The following is a 14,101-nucleotide window of genomic DNA, read 5'->3' on the forward strand; positions in this document are numbered from 1 at the left end:
AATGCATCAAAGAAGTTTGCAGGAGCAAAAGATCTGTTTTCATTTTCCTTATGGAAACTATTAATCCCAAAGTGGCTTTGGAGTGCCACTAGTAATATGATGTAATACAAACTACTGTTGTTTGTTGCCTGTAAGAAATGTCATATTGATAATATAGACCATTATTAAAAAATCAAATGTTTGGAAAATTGATTCAGCAACACTAGTAGTCAGATCACTATGGTTTATAAGAACTGTGGTGGAAAGAAGAGGGGAAAAGAAGTCAAGAGTCCTTGGGAAAAAGATGAGACATCCTTTTCCAGGTGACCTGCTGCAGAAGAGGGGAAAATCCCTGGTATAATTGTTTGATTGGCCTTGAGCATCTTTGAAAAGGCATGAAAAATTTCTTGCCTGTTTCCGTTCTACTCCCACACATGCTCATATCTGGAAGTTCTTAAACTGCCCCACAAATGTTATTGGTAAACAATGCTCCAATGGAATCAATAGAAGTTTTGTCATTGACTCAAAGGGAACAAAATTCCCTGCTGCATCTCCCTGATTTAGCATGCCACAATACTAGTTGTGGACTCAAATAACTTGTAGTGTCTTCCACTTTCCTTGCCCAATATTCTGTTTATATACTCAAAGAACAAGTATATCAAGCAGAAAACTAGTTAAAAAGGGTGAACTGTGAAAGCCTCTGCAAGGTAAAGGCAAGGAAGAGAGCACATGAAGAGCATCTGCGGGTGAGCACTTTCAGAGCATGGCGAGAACACAATTAGAAAAAGGATGAAAAGTGATCTCTGAAGGAAGCAAATGATGATGTGGCAGAGTTGTAATGAAGATAACGACAAAGGAGGACACTGCTTGGTTTTCTCGAAGACAGCAAAATAAAAAAAAAGGCAGCACACTTGAAGGGGAAGAGATGAGTTCAGAAACACAAAAGGACATTCACTGAAGGGAGGGAGAGGGTGCAGGATATGAAGATTTAGGTCATGGAGAGAGTATAAAAATGGATCTTGCGACAGAAGATGGAAAAGGCAGCCTACTTGCTTACTGGGAATTTATTGCTGCTTTCTAAGCTGACACAACACTCATCATTTATCCTCATTAAACAGCTACCATCAGGGCATAGTTAGTGACCATTAGTCCTCAGTTCTCTCTCTTTAAACTGCAGATAAATAGATAGTTACTGCAAGAAGTAAAACTTTCTTTGTTTGCTTTATTGATACTTACAATTTCCGAAAATCGTGGTCGAGGATCAGCAAATGACAACAAAGGTCTGACAATAAAGACGGCAGTTGTAAAGAAGTCTACTTACAAAGATGGGACTTCAAGGAGATGCCCTCTCTGATGTAAATGGACTTACCTTCATTTACTTCAAAAATATTATAATAATGTTTAGGTGCTGTTGATGCCGTAGCTTCTCATGGACAATTTATGCTGATTGAACATCTACCCCAAGTATCCGAGGGTCAAATACTTCCACCTGCTATGCGTCTCGGCAACTCACTTTCTCATGGGGTGTCGTGGTTTAACCCCAGCCAGCAACTAAGCACCACACAGCCGCTCGCTAACTCCCCCCCGGTGGGATGGGGGAGAGAATCGGAAGAGTAAAAGTGAGAAAACTCATGGGTTGAGATAAAGACAGTTTAATGGGTAAAGCAAAAGCCGCGCGCGCAAGCAAAGCAAAGCAAGGAATTCATTCACTACTTCCCATGGGCAGGCAGGTGTTCAGCCATCCTCAGGAAAGCAGGGCTCCATCACGCATAACGGTTACTTGGGAAGACAAACGCCATCACGCCTAATGTCCCCCCCTTCCTTCTTCTTCCCCCAGCTTATATACTGAGCATGACGTCATATGGTATGGAATAGCCCTTTGGCCAGTCTGGGTCAGCTGTCCTAGCTATGCTCCCTCCCAGCTTCTTGTGCACCTGGCAGAGCACGAGAAGCTGAAAAGTCCTTGACTAGTGTAAACTCTAGTCAGCAAGAACCAAACCATCAGTGTGTTATCAACATTATTCTCATCCTAAATCCAAAACACAGCGCTCTACCAGCTACTAAGAAGAAAATTAACTCTATCCCAGCTGAAACCAGGACATGGGGATGCAAGGTGCTTTGTGCCCAAGAACAAGCAATCCCATTTGTTAGAGGAGGCAACTGAAACACCAAGAAAATGAGGCCCTGCAAACTGACTCGATTCACCTTCTCCTTCAGCAGTTTCTGCAACTTGTTGTGCAGGACTCCATACAGCAGCTCTCCACCTCCGATGCTTCCCCACAAGACGACAGGACCCATCAGTGAACAGGGCATATTGCTTCTCATTTTCTGGCAGTTTATGATACGGTGGGGCCTCCTCAGCATGCGTCACCTCCTCCTCTGGCGATATTCTGAAATCTTTGCCTTCTGGCCAGTCCATGATCACTCCCAAGATTCCTGGGCGACTGGGGTTTCCTGTTTGGGCCCGTTGGGTGATGAGTGCGACCCACTTACTCCATGTAGCATCAGTGGCATGATGTGTACAGGGGACCCTCCCTTTGAACATCCAGCCCAGCGCCGGCAGTCGGGGTGCCAGGAGGAGCTGTGCTTCAGTACCAACCACTTCTGAAGCAGCTCGAACCCCTTCATAGGCTGCCAATATCTTTTTCAGTTGGAGTATAGCCAGCCTCGGATCCTCTGTATCCCCGACTCCAAAACCCTAGGGGTCGACCCTCGAGTCTCCCCCGGTGCTTTCTGCCAGAGGCTCCAGGTAGGGCCATTCTCCCTGGCTGCAGTCTAGAGCACATTTTTTACATCTTGTCCTGCCCAGACTGGCCCAAGGGCTACTGGCCCCATTATCCCAGCATCGGAGTATCCCTTAAGGAGATCTGACAACATTCATTAAATCCTGAAATTAAATAATGGTGCTGAATCTGCAATTATATTGAAACCAGTAAATTCAATTAAAGGGAAGGAGTATACTGTATTTGAATGGCTCACTTGGTGGTTTTTTGGTACATGTAAGTAAGAAGATAAAGAGAAAATGCCTGTTAAATAGCTCTTTATTCAGATTATGCTGTGTAAAGTGAAGAGCACACTCAGAACCTTGCACAGAATCACATAGTACAACAGAGCTCATATAAGGAACAAGCACTCAGAGAAGATGTGGGGTTTTGCTCCAGATTCATAGCTTTTCTTCATTTCTCTGTTATCATTTCCAAAACTTGTATTAGTCCTTCCCAAAACACTTAGCTTATGGTCTCATTATACTGAACAATGTATAAATATATAGTCCTTCAAAGAGCAGTGATAAACTTAGAAATACCAAGTAGCTGCATTTTAGGAGAAAGACTTAGGAAATGGGATGCTAGAAACATAGGTTATCTTCTCCACTCTTCCACAGGACAAATTATATAAACTGGGAGAAAATCTAGAGTAGTCCTGGGACCTAAGTCCTTAGGAAAGTACACCCTTCCAAGCCACCACCTCACCCTATCTAGTGGCTTCCTTCAGTTTTAGAAACTCCCCAGGTTTGCTACACTGGATTTCAGCACATCCCCACCTGGCTGGTCAGGCTCCATCTACAATCACAAGTAAGCTCTTTTTCTCCCTGGTTTGTTGTAGTGTTTTTTGGGCGTGATGGTTTTATTACGTATCTGTTAGAGGAGATGTCTGTCAGAGGAAGTTTTGTCTACTACTTTCTTTCAAAGCATGGTAGATGCTTAGATATTCTCCGGCATGTCAAGAAACCGAGTGTGAGTCTGTCACTTCTTTTCCCTGGTGGAAAAGTCTAGTCAGAGAACTGGTGTACAAACACATGGCATCAGCTGCAGCTGCTGTTACCACTTCCTTTCATTGTAAAGGAAAACAGTTTTTTTGGCTTCTTTCCACTGGAGGCTCTGGGCTTTGATCAGAGGGCGGTGTGTCCCTGAAGCTCCAAGATAACTAAGACGTAAAGACTGTGGTGTTTTTTTTCAGACATGCACCAGCCCTTAGTGGGTTTGAAAGCTGCTTGTTCAGCAGGCTAACACTAATCATCTCCTTGCTCTGCTTTTTGCAGTCAGCCATATCTTGAGTTGCCTGGGTCTTCCTGTGCCTGTGTTGGGAGTTTAGGTGCTCACTTTGAGATTGCAGAGTTGGCTTCAGGAGGCAGATACTTTAAAAAGCTTTTACATTCTTAGCATCTGCTTAGCCATTTGCAGCTGCCATTTTACTGCGGGCCTTGAGGATAGATAGGAAGGAAAAGAAAAATGGCTTTCAGGATGGATTAGTTTTGGGAAGAGTATTCTGTGCCAAGGGCAGTGCAGAAAGAAGTAAACATTCAAGCAGACAAGGATGACATCATTTATTCAGTGGAACTGACAGGGGCAATGTGAGACGCTGTAAAAGCAGATAACAGGACTGAGGTTTGAGGGCAAGGCATGAAAACTGGAGAAGGGAGAACTAAGCAGTAACGTTTGTCTGTCTTTCAGACTGTGCATTTCTTAATATGGCACCTGTGTAGTTTCCAACAATAAAATGATTTTTCCAGCAACATGAAATTTCAGTAGAGAGCAAGTAATGAGGAATTTCCAAAGGGCTCTGCTCTATGAATTCATTTTCAATCTAAACATGTTCCCTACTAACCAACCCCTGTGATTAGGTACTTGCTCATTTGGACTAGGGAAACAGAAGTGGTCATGTCTGAATGCCATCATGTCCTTCGCTTTTGAGATGCAGATTAGCATATCTATCAGTCCTCATCCGAGCTAGTCATCTAGACAGAGATGTGGTGTGGATTAATTTCTATGCACAATAAACCCAGCTATCTGATGGTAGAAAAACTAAACAACATTTTACTTCAGCAAGAATAGTGCATGGTACCTTAGTAATTTCCAAATCCTTCACCTTCCTGCTTCCAAGGGGACTGTTGGTTATTTCAGATACTTTACTTGGTTACAATTTTCTTTTTGTTCTGTGCTTTTTTCACATCATTCTTTGCCTACTTGTACAACAATTTCCCTCTCAGCTGTTTTAAAAATCTGCTCTTGGCCCTTCTCTCCCTGATGATGGTTGTATCTGGCTCTCGCCTCAGGTGGGTAGCGTGGAACTGCAGTCATGGCCAGCAGATGATGGTGTAAGACTTTTCTTTTACATGCTGTCCTGCTCAGTCATACCTTCATGCTCACCTCTGACACTAAAAATTCAGTTTAATAGTAAATGAAGCATATGTCTAAAACACTGAACATTAGCTGCGTAGTTAATGTTGCAAATCCATTTTTGTCATACACCTGGAAGAAATCCGTGCTATCAACCTCTTATTTTCCCCAAACGTTAAATTTATGCAAGACTGAATTAACATGAAATTCCTCTTCAAAAGACTCTGTAATAAATGAATGGGCAACTGCAGTTAAAAATTTGCCCATAACAACATTTTCACTGTTTACAAAGGTCAGTCTTCACCCACAGTATGTACAGGTAATTAACCACTGGAATACCTTGTCCAGGATGAAGGAGAATTTCTTCTGCTTTTGGTTATTTTGTCAAGGTTTTGACAGCAGAATTTAGAGCTTGATGTAAGAATTACTAAATAACTTTCCACAGCCAGTGGCAGGCAAGAAGCAGATGAACCCCATCCTTCTGCTTGGCCTTGAAATTTATGATTATAGAACAATAAAAAAAAATTGTCTAGTGCAATTTTTCCATTTTGTTCTAAGGAATTTATTATCCAGAATAAGGATCCTGAAATGTAGGGAACAGACCACAAACAAGCACATAAATTTCTATACAGGCACTTCCCCTCTGCATTACAAACCGGCTAGCCGCGTCTGTCTTTCTCAGTCACCAGGATGTCTCTGTGCCAACTGCTACAAATGCTTCCAGCAGAAAGTACTATTAAAAAGCTGTGATGTGTTTTCCTTAAAACAACCTTAGAAGCTGGAAACAAGTAGAATACTAATCAACATTCAATGAACCACCGCTCTATGGACTAGACGTGAATGCTCCTCAGACATTAGATTTCCATGGACTGCAGTCTATAAAGTTAAAAAAGTCAGATATCATAAAATCATACCTTAGTTCACCAGTAATTTCAGGGCTGCAAGTTACTTTGGCCATGTATGATAACATCCAATTGTAACAGTCAACTGCATTCATATCTCTGTTAGCTGTGGATTTAACCCATTATCACTGATTTTTCAGCCTTCTCCTTAAGTCAGTTAAAGAAAGGGCTTAGCTATACAGAAACATTAAAACCTACTGCCTCGTGTCCAAAGGAAACAGCACTATCCTTAGTCAAGGCTGACCACTGCTCTGAAATAGCTTAACCCCAATATCCTAATGGGAAAGCAAAGAAGTGGCTCCATGAAGTATAAGCATCATCTAAGGAAATATTAATTCATCTCAACCAGAAAAAATAAACAAAATGCAGCACAAAACCAAAGTGTGTATTCTAACTGGGGGAAATAATATCATTTTATAGAAACAGGCTTGGATAAGACATAAAGCTTTATCTAAATTATGTTCTAGTGTTGTTAACACAACACTATGATCCTGTGACACCATTTTGTGGGCTGCTTTCTGGGTTCATACAATTCCTCACTGGTTCTGGTGGAAATTCAAAATAAGTGCAAGCTTCCAGTAGGCAAAAATCAGACTCAGGGCCAGCTAAGGCATAGAAATGCAGTATCCATGTAACCAGCTGGAGGTGTGAACACACTGGAGTTTACACTAGCAAGTGCATTGTGAACACAGCTCAGGAAGTCTGTTTAGAAACAGCCATTAATAAAAATAACTCGGGAAAATAAAACACAGCATTTGATGTGAACCATATGCTGGCCCTGGCCCGCACTGCTGCTCACCGGCACAGAGTCCAAGGCTACGGCTGCCAAACCGCATGTGGCTCTTCATTGCTCAGCATGGGGCTCTCGCTCAGGTCTGAGCAGTCAGTGTTTCGCAGCCGCTGCCTGGTGGGAAACCAGGCAGTCTCAAGGAAAGATTCAAAGAGACAGCCTGAGATATGCAGAGGAGCACAGGAGGGTGGCAGTGAGTGATGCTGACAGAGCCGGATGGAGCGAAGCTGGTAGCAGAATGATAATGCCATATCTCCAGGACAACCGGAACTGCCATCCAGCCTGGCTCTTGCAACTGCTGGACCTAGTAACCCAGTGGCAAGCAATGTTGGAAAAAGAAACCCATCAGCCTCACGTTTCACCCCCGAATTCAATCAGTTTTCACACCAGTGGAATTAACACTGGCGTGAAATGAGCCATCCAGGCACAGTAAAGGTGTGCGGGTCCAGAGCGGTCCTTGTAAACCTCTCTGCAGGACTTGGTTCAGCCAGCACTGCTCAGCCACATATCTGAACCAGGAGCATGAAACATGACCAGCTTGTTATTCCTGACTTGGCAAAGCAGCTAACCATGCACTTAAATTAGTTTGTGCTTTTAACTTGCTGTCCTGGTTTCAGCTGGGATAGAGTTAATTTTCTTCCTAGTAGCTGGTAGAGTGCTGTGTTTTGGATTTAGGATGAGAAAAATGTTGATAACGCACTGATGTTTTGGTTCTTGCTGACTAGAGTTTACACTAGTCAAGGACTTTTCAGCTTCCCGTGCTCTGCCAGGTGCACAAGAAGCTGGGAGGGAGCATAGCTAGGACAGCTGACCCAGACTGGCCAAAGGGCTATTCCATACCATATGACGTCATGCTCAGTATATAAGCTGGGGGCAGAAGAAGGAAGGGGGGGACATTGGGTGTGATGGCATTTGTCTTCCCAAGTAACCATTATGCGTGATGGAGCCCTGCTTTCCTGAGGATGGCTGAACACCTGCCTGCCCATGGGAAGTAGTGAATGAATTCCTTGCTTTGCTTGCGTGCGTGGCTTTTGCTTTACCTATTAAACTGTCTTTATCTCAACCCATGAGTTTTCTCACTTTTACTCTTCCGATTCTCTCCCCCATCCCACCAAGGGCGGAGTGAGCGAGCGGCTGTGTGGTGCTTAGTTGCCGGCTGGAGTTAAACCACAACTGCTCGGCTGCACTGCACTTTCCTCCAGAGGCCCTGTACCGTGTAACTGGGATTTCTCTGGGCTCCTTACTTGGAAGGGGCTCCCCTCCCCACCACTCCTGAGCTAGCCACACAGCTGGAGCTGAACACATTTACAGGCTCGCGTGGAAGAAAGTTTGCTTGGTTTCTTCCCTCTGTCCTAGGGACAGAGACCATCGCTCCCCAGAGCTGCCACTCAGGCACTTTACAGCAGCATTAAATTTACACTTTAAAAAGTGAGTGATAAGACAGAAGTCAGGATTTTAGCATGTAGTAAGGGTGGGTTTTTTTACAGTAATTACCTTAACAGCATCTCTTACTCCCACCTTCTCCCCCATTCTTTCTGCCTCCACGGGTGTTCCCCCCTCCATCTCCAGCCTGTGCCTTTGAGTGATGTCCCCTGCGAGGGTCTTCAGCCCTCCATGATCACAGGAGCCACAGGCAGACGGTCCCAATGGTGAAAGCAATGAGATGCCACCCACGGCATGAACACTGCAGAAAATATCCAGCAGTGCTGATCAGCTGTGTGCTCCCAGGGGTGATTTTCCGTAATATTTCTGTTTCTCCACTGTGCTCAAAGAATCTTGAAAGCATATAATGACCGGTATGGTAGTGAGCTGTCGGAATGGAAGTGGGATTTATAGCACGGGCATTTCAGGTAGAAGATTGGGATGGAGAAAGATTTCCTGGGCCATCACTGAAGGATTCAGACCAGTGCCAGGGACCGAGGGGTTGGAGTCTTAGGAAGAAGCCAAAAGGTTTAATTTACACCATCCCAATCAGCATCAACCTGGAATGCCAATAGTCACTCCAGCTACCTTATCAGAGAGACCCTTTGGCGCAAAATAAGATGTTTTCTGTTACCAGCGTGACATGTAAGTTGCCTTGTTGGCATTCCTGCCTTCCAACTTTCACCTCTGGGATTTGGGTTTCACAAAGGATTGTCAAAGGAAAAAGCTGATTTTCTCTCCTTTCCTATATTACTCATTTGAGAAGTTTAATCATTAATGTGAGGTGTCTCTGAGCATACAGAAGCTAGTCCACAACCAAAAATAAGATGAACACATCTGAAGGTTTCAGCAATGTCTATTTTTTCAGTGCTGCATCCAATTAAAATAGGAATCCAAATGGCTTGCCTCCTTTCCCATTGAGAGCTGCAACTATACAGAGGCACAGTGAGCAAATTGTGTGATTATTGCTTCTCCCAGAGAAATTGTTCTCTGTTAAGATGAGATATTAAAGTCAGGGCCTGCTGTGCAGAAAACAGGCTGAAGCCAGACAAACTTTTGGATCTTCTGCGGTGGTTTGTACTATTTCCCAGCAGTATTGTCATTCTAGCTGTGATTGCTAGCTGACAGGAAAGAAACACTACCTACAAATATTTTTTGGGGAAAAGTTAGGAGTTTTATCAGGTACAAGAATTTTACTAAGAAACTAAACCCTTTGATCACTAGTTCATTGTATATTTAAATTTTGTGGTGATTTTATTGTTCATGAAAAGTGCCAAACTGGCACTGCAGCCATTTCATCCTGGGCTCTCCGAAATATATTTGTACCCAATGCACGTGCTGATGGGGAGGGACTCACTCTGCAAGGCGGGAGCCTGAGAGAGGTGCTGCTCTTGGGCTGGGGACAGGGACAGGGACAAGCCACACAAAGCTGCACACCATCACAGCAGTGTGTTCTCTCCCTGTGATGCGGCTGGGCAAGGGACTCTGAGAGAGGAGCATGAAATGGTGATCAAATGAGTGAGCCTCATGCATAATTCATGAGTTGAAACAAACCTTCATACCAGACAAGATCACCCATTGAATTTCTCTTCAATGGACATTGCTCGCTTACACCACGCAAGATCCATCTCACTCCATACTGTCCGAATGGGAGCAGCACCAGCGTTTCTTACATTATTCTGAAACAATACACTGATCTTTCTTTTAGTGGCAAGTAGGCAATTTAGGCTACAGAGCCCAATCAATCCCTAACTTCTTCTTCGAAGGATGCCAGCAGAGAAGCTAATTACCACCTCCTCTTCAAGGGTAGGTTCATTGTCAGCTGGGGACCAGGATGAGACTTCTATTCACTCCCCAATATATTATGTTCAAGGACTAACCAGACTGACATTACTCAGTACTGACTTACAGAAACTCTTTAACAGGCCTGGAACCAAAGCAACGCTAATGCAGGGGGGATGGGGGGGAACATCCTACTGCTCGTTAGAGAGGCCTGGTACGGTTCATTTCCCCAGCTCTCTCTCCAAAGAGAAACTTCTTATGGATAGAAGATGGAAGAAGGAGAAAAAAAGCAATATAAAATGTGGACTAGAAAGAAATACCATGATTCTATTCTAATGACTAAGTGAAAAGCCCAGCTCTGATTTCTAAAATAAACCGCCCCTCAAACTCTTGAAGACTTCAGTTAAGCCAAGGTTTCAATTTCACATGAAAATAAATTTATTTCCTTTTTGTCTTTTTTCCGTAATCCTTCTTCCATCAAAAAAAAAAAAAAAGAAAAAAGATTCAGCAATCCCATTTTTTCTTCAGACCTTTGTGCTTGGGGGTCATCAGTGCCAACTGAAATCCAAGTCCAAATGATCACACTAGAGACATCCAACATGGAGCACAGAGTGAGGAGATGAAATCCTACATACACAAAAAGAGCAGCACCAAGCTGGTACACCAGAAGGAGGCACCTTAGAGGAGAAGAAAAGAAAACAACAACAACATCTTCAACCTGCCCTCCTGCCATGAAGCTGTACCGGGGAATGAACAATTTCCCTGACACGAGCCAGTCTTGCCATAATGCAATCAGGTGGGGGCAACTGAGTGTAGAGAAAAACAGCTGAGCTGTTAGTTAGCTGGATTTACTTTATTTTCTTTTCCCCAGGCAAAGAAAATAAACATTTTCTCACATTAGATCATGAACCTTACACGTTTATCATCTGTTCTCTGCTTGCAACAAAATGCCATTTATCTTTCCCTTTGTGCTCTGTTTGGGGTAAGAAAGGATTTGAAATCTGCAAGTCTACATGCACTTTCATGTTGCTGTTGTCTTATTTTATTTTCATTAATGTGTGTTCTTTAAAACCTCCCCAGGCTAAAGGGCCAAGTCTCCTGTTGGGGCATGTTCACAGAGGTTAATGTAAATATAATGCAATGTAAAATGTTGCCTCTGGTTTACACCAGCAGGGGATTTGGCCCACTCTACCTGAACAGCGTATTAAGCATAGTGCTGGTTTTCAGGATCAAGCAGGAAGCTGCTATAAAAGTTTCAGCAGGCTTCAGAGGTTCGTTGGGAAGTGGCAGGCGAGGGAAGTGAGGGGATTTTTTCTGTGCTGATGAAAAGTGCTCCACTGGCAGCTCTGGACCTTGAAGTCCTGAGTTTACCCGACGAACATTCAGGGACTGATCAGAGGCAAAACCATGCTCACTCCCACCAGCCTGCCTGGCTTGGCCAGCCCCCAGCCAAAGTGCCCTCAACCCTGACTTGAACCCTTCCATGAGGGAGGATCGCTTGGTCTCCACATTCATTTTCCTCTGGCCTCTTGTGTAAAGACAGCCAGGTAACAGGTTGGCTCTTGGTGGTGTTTTTTTGTGATGTGACAGCTGCCCAAGGAGAGGTGAATGGAGAAAGCCAAACGTCTTCTCAGCATTTTTCTCTTCACTTCAGAGCCATCTCTCAGCCATCAGGTGGTGGCAACATATCCCTGGTAATAACCTGGGACAATCGGAGGGAGCAGGCTGGAGGTCAGAGGTTGGGCAGACCTCTTCTGACCCTGAGCTCTGGCATGACACTAGTGTCACCATCAATGTTCTCACAAACAGCTAAGTGTCCCAGCTTCTCCTAAGGGTCTTCAGGGAGATCTCAAGGATGCCTATTGAAAGGACTATTGCTTTACTTTGGTTAGAAAAGGCAGAAAATATTAATTGACCGTTGAGACTAAAATCCAAATATAATCACAAGCTGTCTGACTACAAAATCTCTTCCCTTCGGAAATTGGAAAGTATTGCATTCCCTCACCACTGTGTTTATGCTGTTTCACTAGTTAGTGAGACCAGTGACAATCTAAAGAGCAAAATTTGTGTTTGTACCAATACCTTTTTCACCTTAAAATTGAACGGGCCTTTCATGATATTTTTAAGCATGGGTGGAACCTGAATTTGCAGTCTCAGAAGCAAATGGAGGAGAAGAAACCATTAAAAATAATGTCCTTTAAAGGAAATCCAGGTTTGGGGCAGATGGGGTTGCCCTTTGTTGATCACCCCCCACAGTTATCTGTGAGGTTCCTTGAATGAACAGTTCTGTAAAAATAATCTTCAAAGTGATATGGGGAAATGTAATTTCTTAACCTCAGAAAATGTGCATGTTTGATTCCATTAACCAAACTCACTCTCTGAACATATAAATTTATCACTGAAACATTAAAAGGATATGAAGGAGCAGTTAGTAATGCCATCTACTTATCAGCACAATGTGTCTTCTTTAAGGTGGCAATTAATTTGCATCTCCTGCATTTGAGAAAATATATATGTGCCTCAAGACTAAAGACATTCAAGGCCAGCTCATATCTTCAGCCTTGCTATACAAACCCCTTAGCTGTAACAGCCAACATACTATATGGTGGTATATAGGTGCTGCACATAGCAACAGCCTGGCAAAAGTATGGGGAGAAGCTTGTACGACAGCTGGCTCTATCTAGTCACATTTGATTCATTTCATAACAACTGAAAAGCCTTATGTTGAAATATTTGTAAGCGAATTCCCTGGTCTGTTAAAGCTAGTTAAAGATAGTGGCTGAAAGCTGAAGGAATAGCTCTGTTCAGCAACTCAGAAAACCTCCTTATTCTTCGAAAACAAGCATATTTAATGGTTCATGATGTATCAGGTTGTGTCTTTGTATCCACAATTCTTCCAGCTGAGAGCACAGCTGGATGTTGCCATCCTCTGTCTTCTGGAGGCAGAATTATATGGCAGAATTATATGGCACAGTTGATTCTGGGATCTCCCTGGCAAACAGCAAGGCCACACAGGCAACTGTCTTCAGCGTTGAGGGAAAGCCTCCACACTTGGGTTTCTTCACATGTTACATGAAACCATCACTGTCTTGACTCCTTTACTTTCTGGCTGTGACTAGATCAGTCGTGGATGCCTTAACGCTAACCACAGGTTGGAAGGTGTCATATCTTCTTTGTGATTTGGAGACCCTGAGGTGTAACGCTGCTGCTCCATTGAAATGGTGGGGGAACTGCCAAATTGTGTTATATGGAGCTGTGTCTCTGTAGGTTCTGCTTGCTGGGGAGACTGCCAAGGCAGCAGCCCCAAGTGCTTCTCTTTGCGTCCTTTGTGGAGACAGATCTCTGTGGAAATGGCAAGTGTTGAATGCTATTGCAGTGCATAGAGCAGAATCCTTCTGTCATGGAAGGGGCCGGAGGAAAAAATCTCACTCTTCAGCAAGTAAATAACTAAGAGAAAAAAGATCACATTACAGCCTCCTGTCAGGATGTTCTTCTTGCCATTGTTTACAAACTGCAGGCATCTTTACTGCTAGTTTTCTCCTTAGAGATGACACCCGGGGACCTAAAAGTGTCAGACTAGATGTCTGGAAAATATGCAGGCTGCTTCAGGACACTGATTTATATTCAAACCAGTCCTTTCCAAGAAATTGGTTCTTCTGAAAAGAATAAAGTCACCTCAACAACAACAAAAAATGTCATTGTCACTAAATCAAAAGGAATGTGACTGAAACTCCATGTCAGTCTGAGAACTTTTGATGTATCGCAAGCTTCTGAGCTAAGTACTCACTATTTCCCTCAGGCCAAACAAAAATAGGTTACCACAAAAGAAAAAAAAAAGAAGCAGATAGTATCATCATCGTATCTTCTGGTTAGGAGTCAGATAGGCTTACATTTTATTTGACTAATATCTTTTTCATATGATACAAGGAAAAACTTGAATGACAACCAAATAGGGCAAGACTTTCTTCTGTTCTCTGAGCTCTGAAGCCAGTATTAAAAAGAAATTATTGAGGGAGAGGAGAGTGCCAGAGTACACCCATTGGCCTGATTTGCCTTCTTGTACTCACTAGGAGTGAGGTGTGGGGAAGGCAGCTTTAAAAACTTTTCCA

The sequence above is a fragment of the Nipponia nippon genome, unplaced genomic scaffold (genome assembly GCF_047370975.1).
Source record: "Nipponia nippon isolate SJK-2023a ecotype South Korea unplaced genomic scaffold, ASM4737097v1 scaffold_29, whole genome shotgun sequence".
NCBI classification, from domain to species: domain Eukaryota; kingdom Metazoa; phylum Chordata; class Aves; order Pelecaniformes; family Threskiornithidae; genus Nipponia; species Nipponia nippon.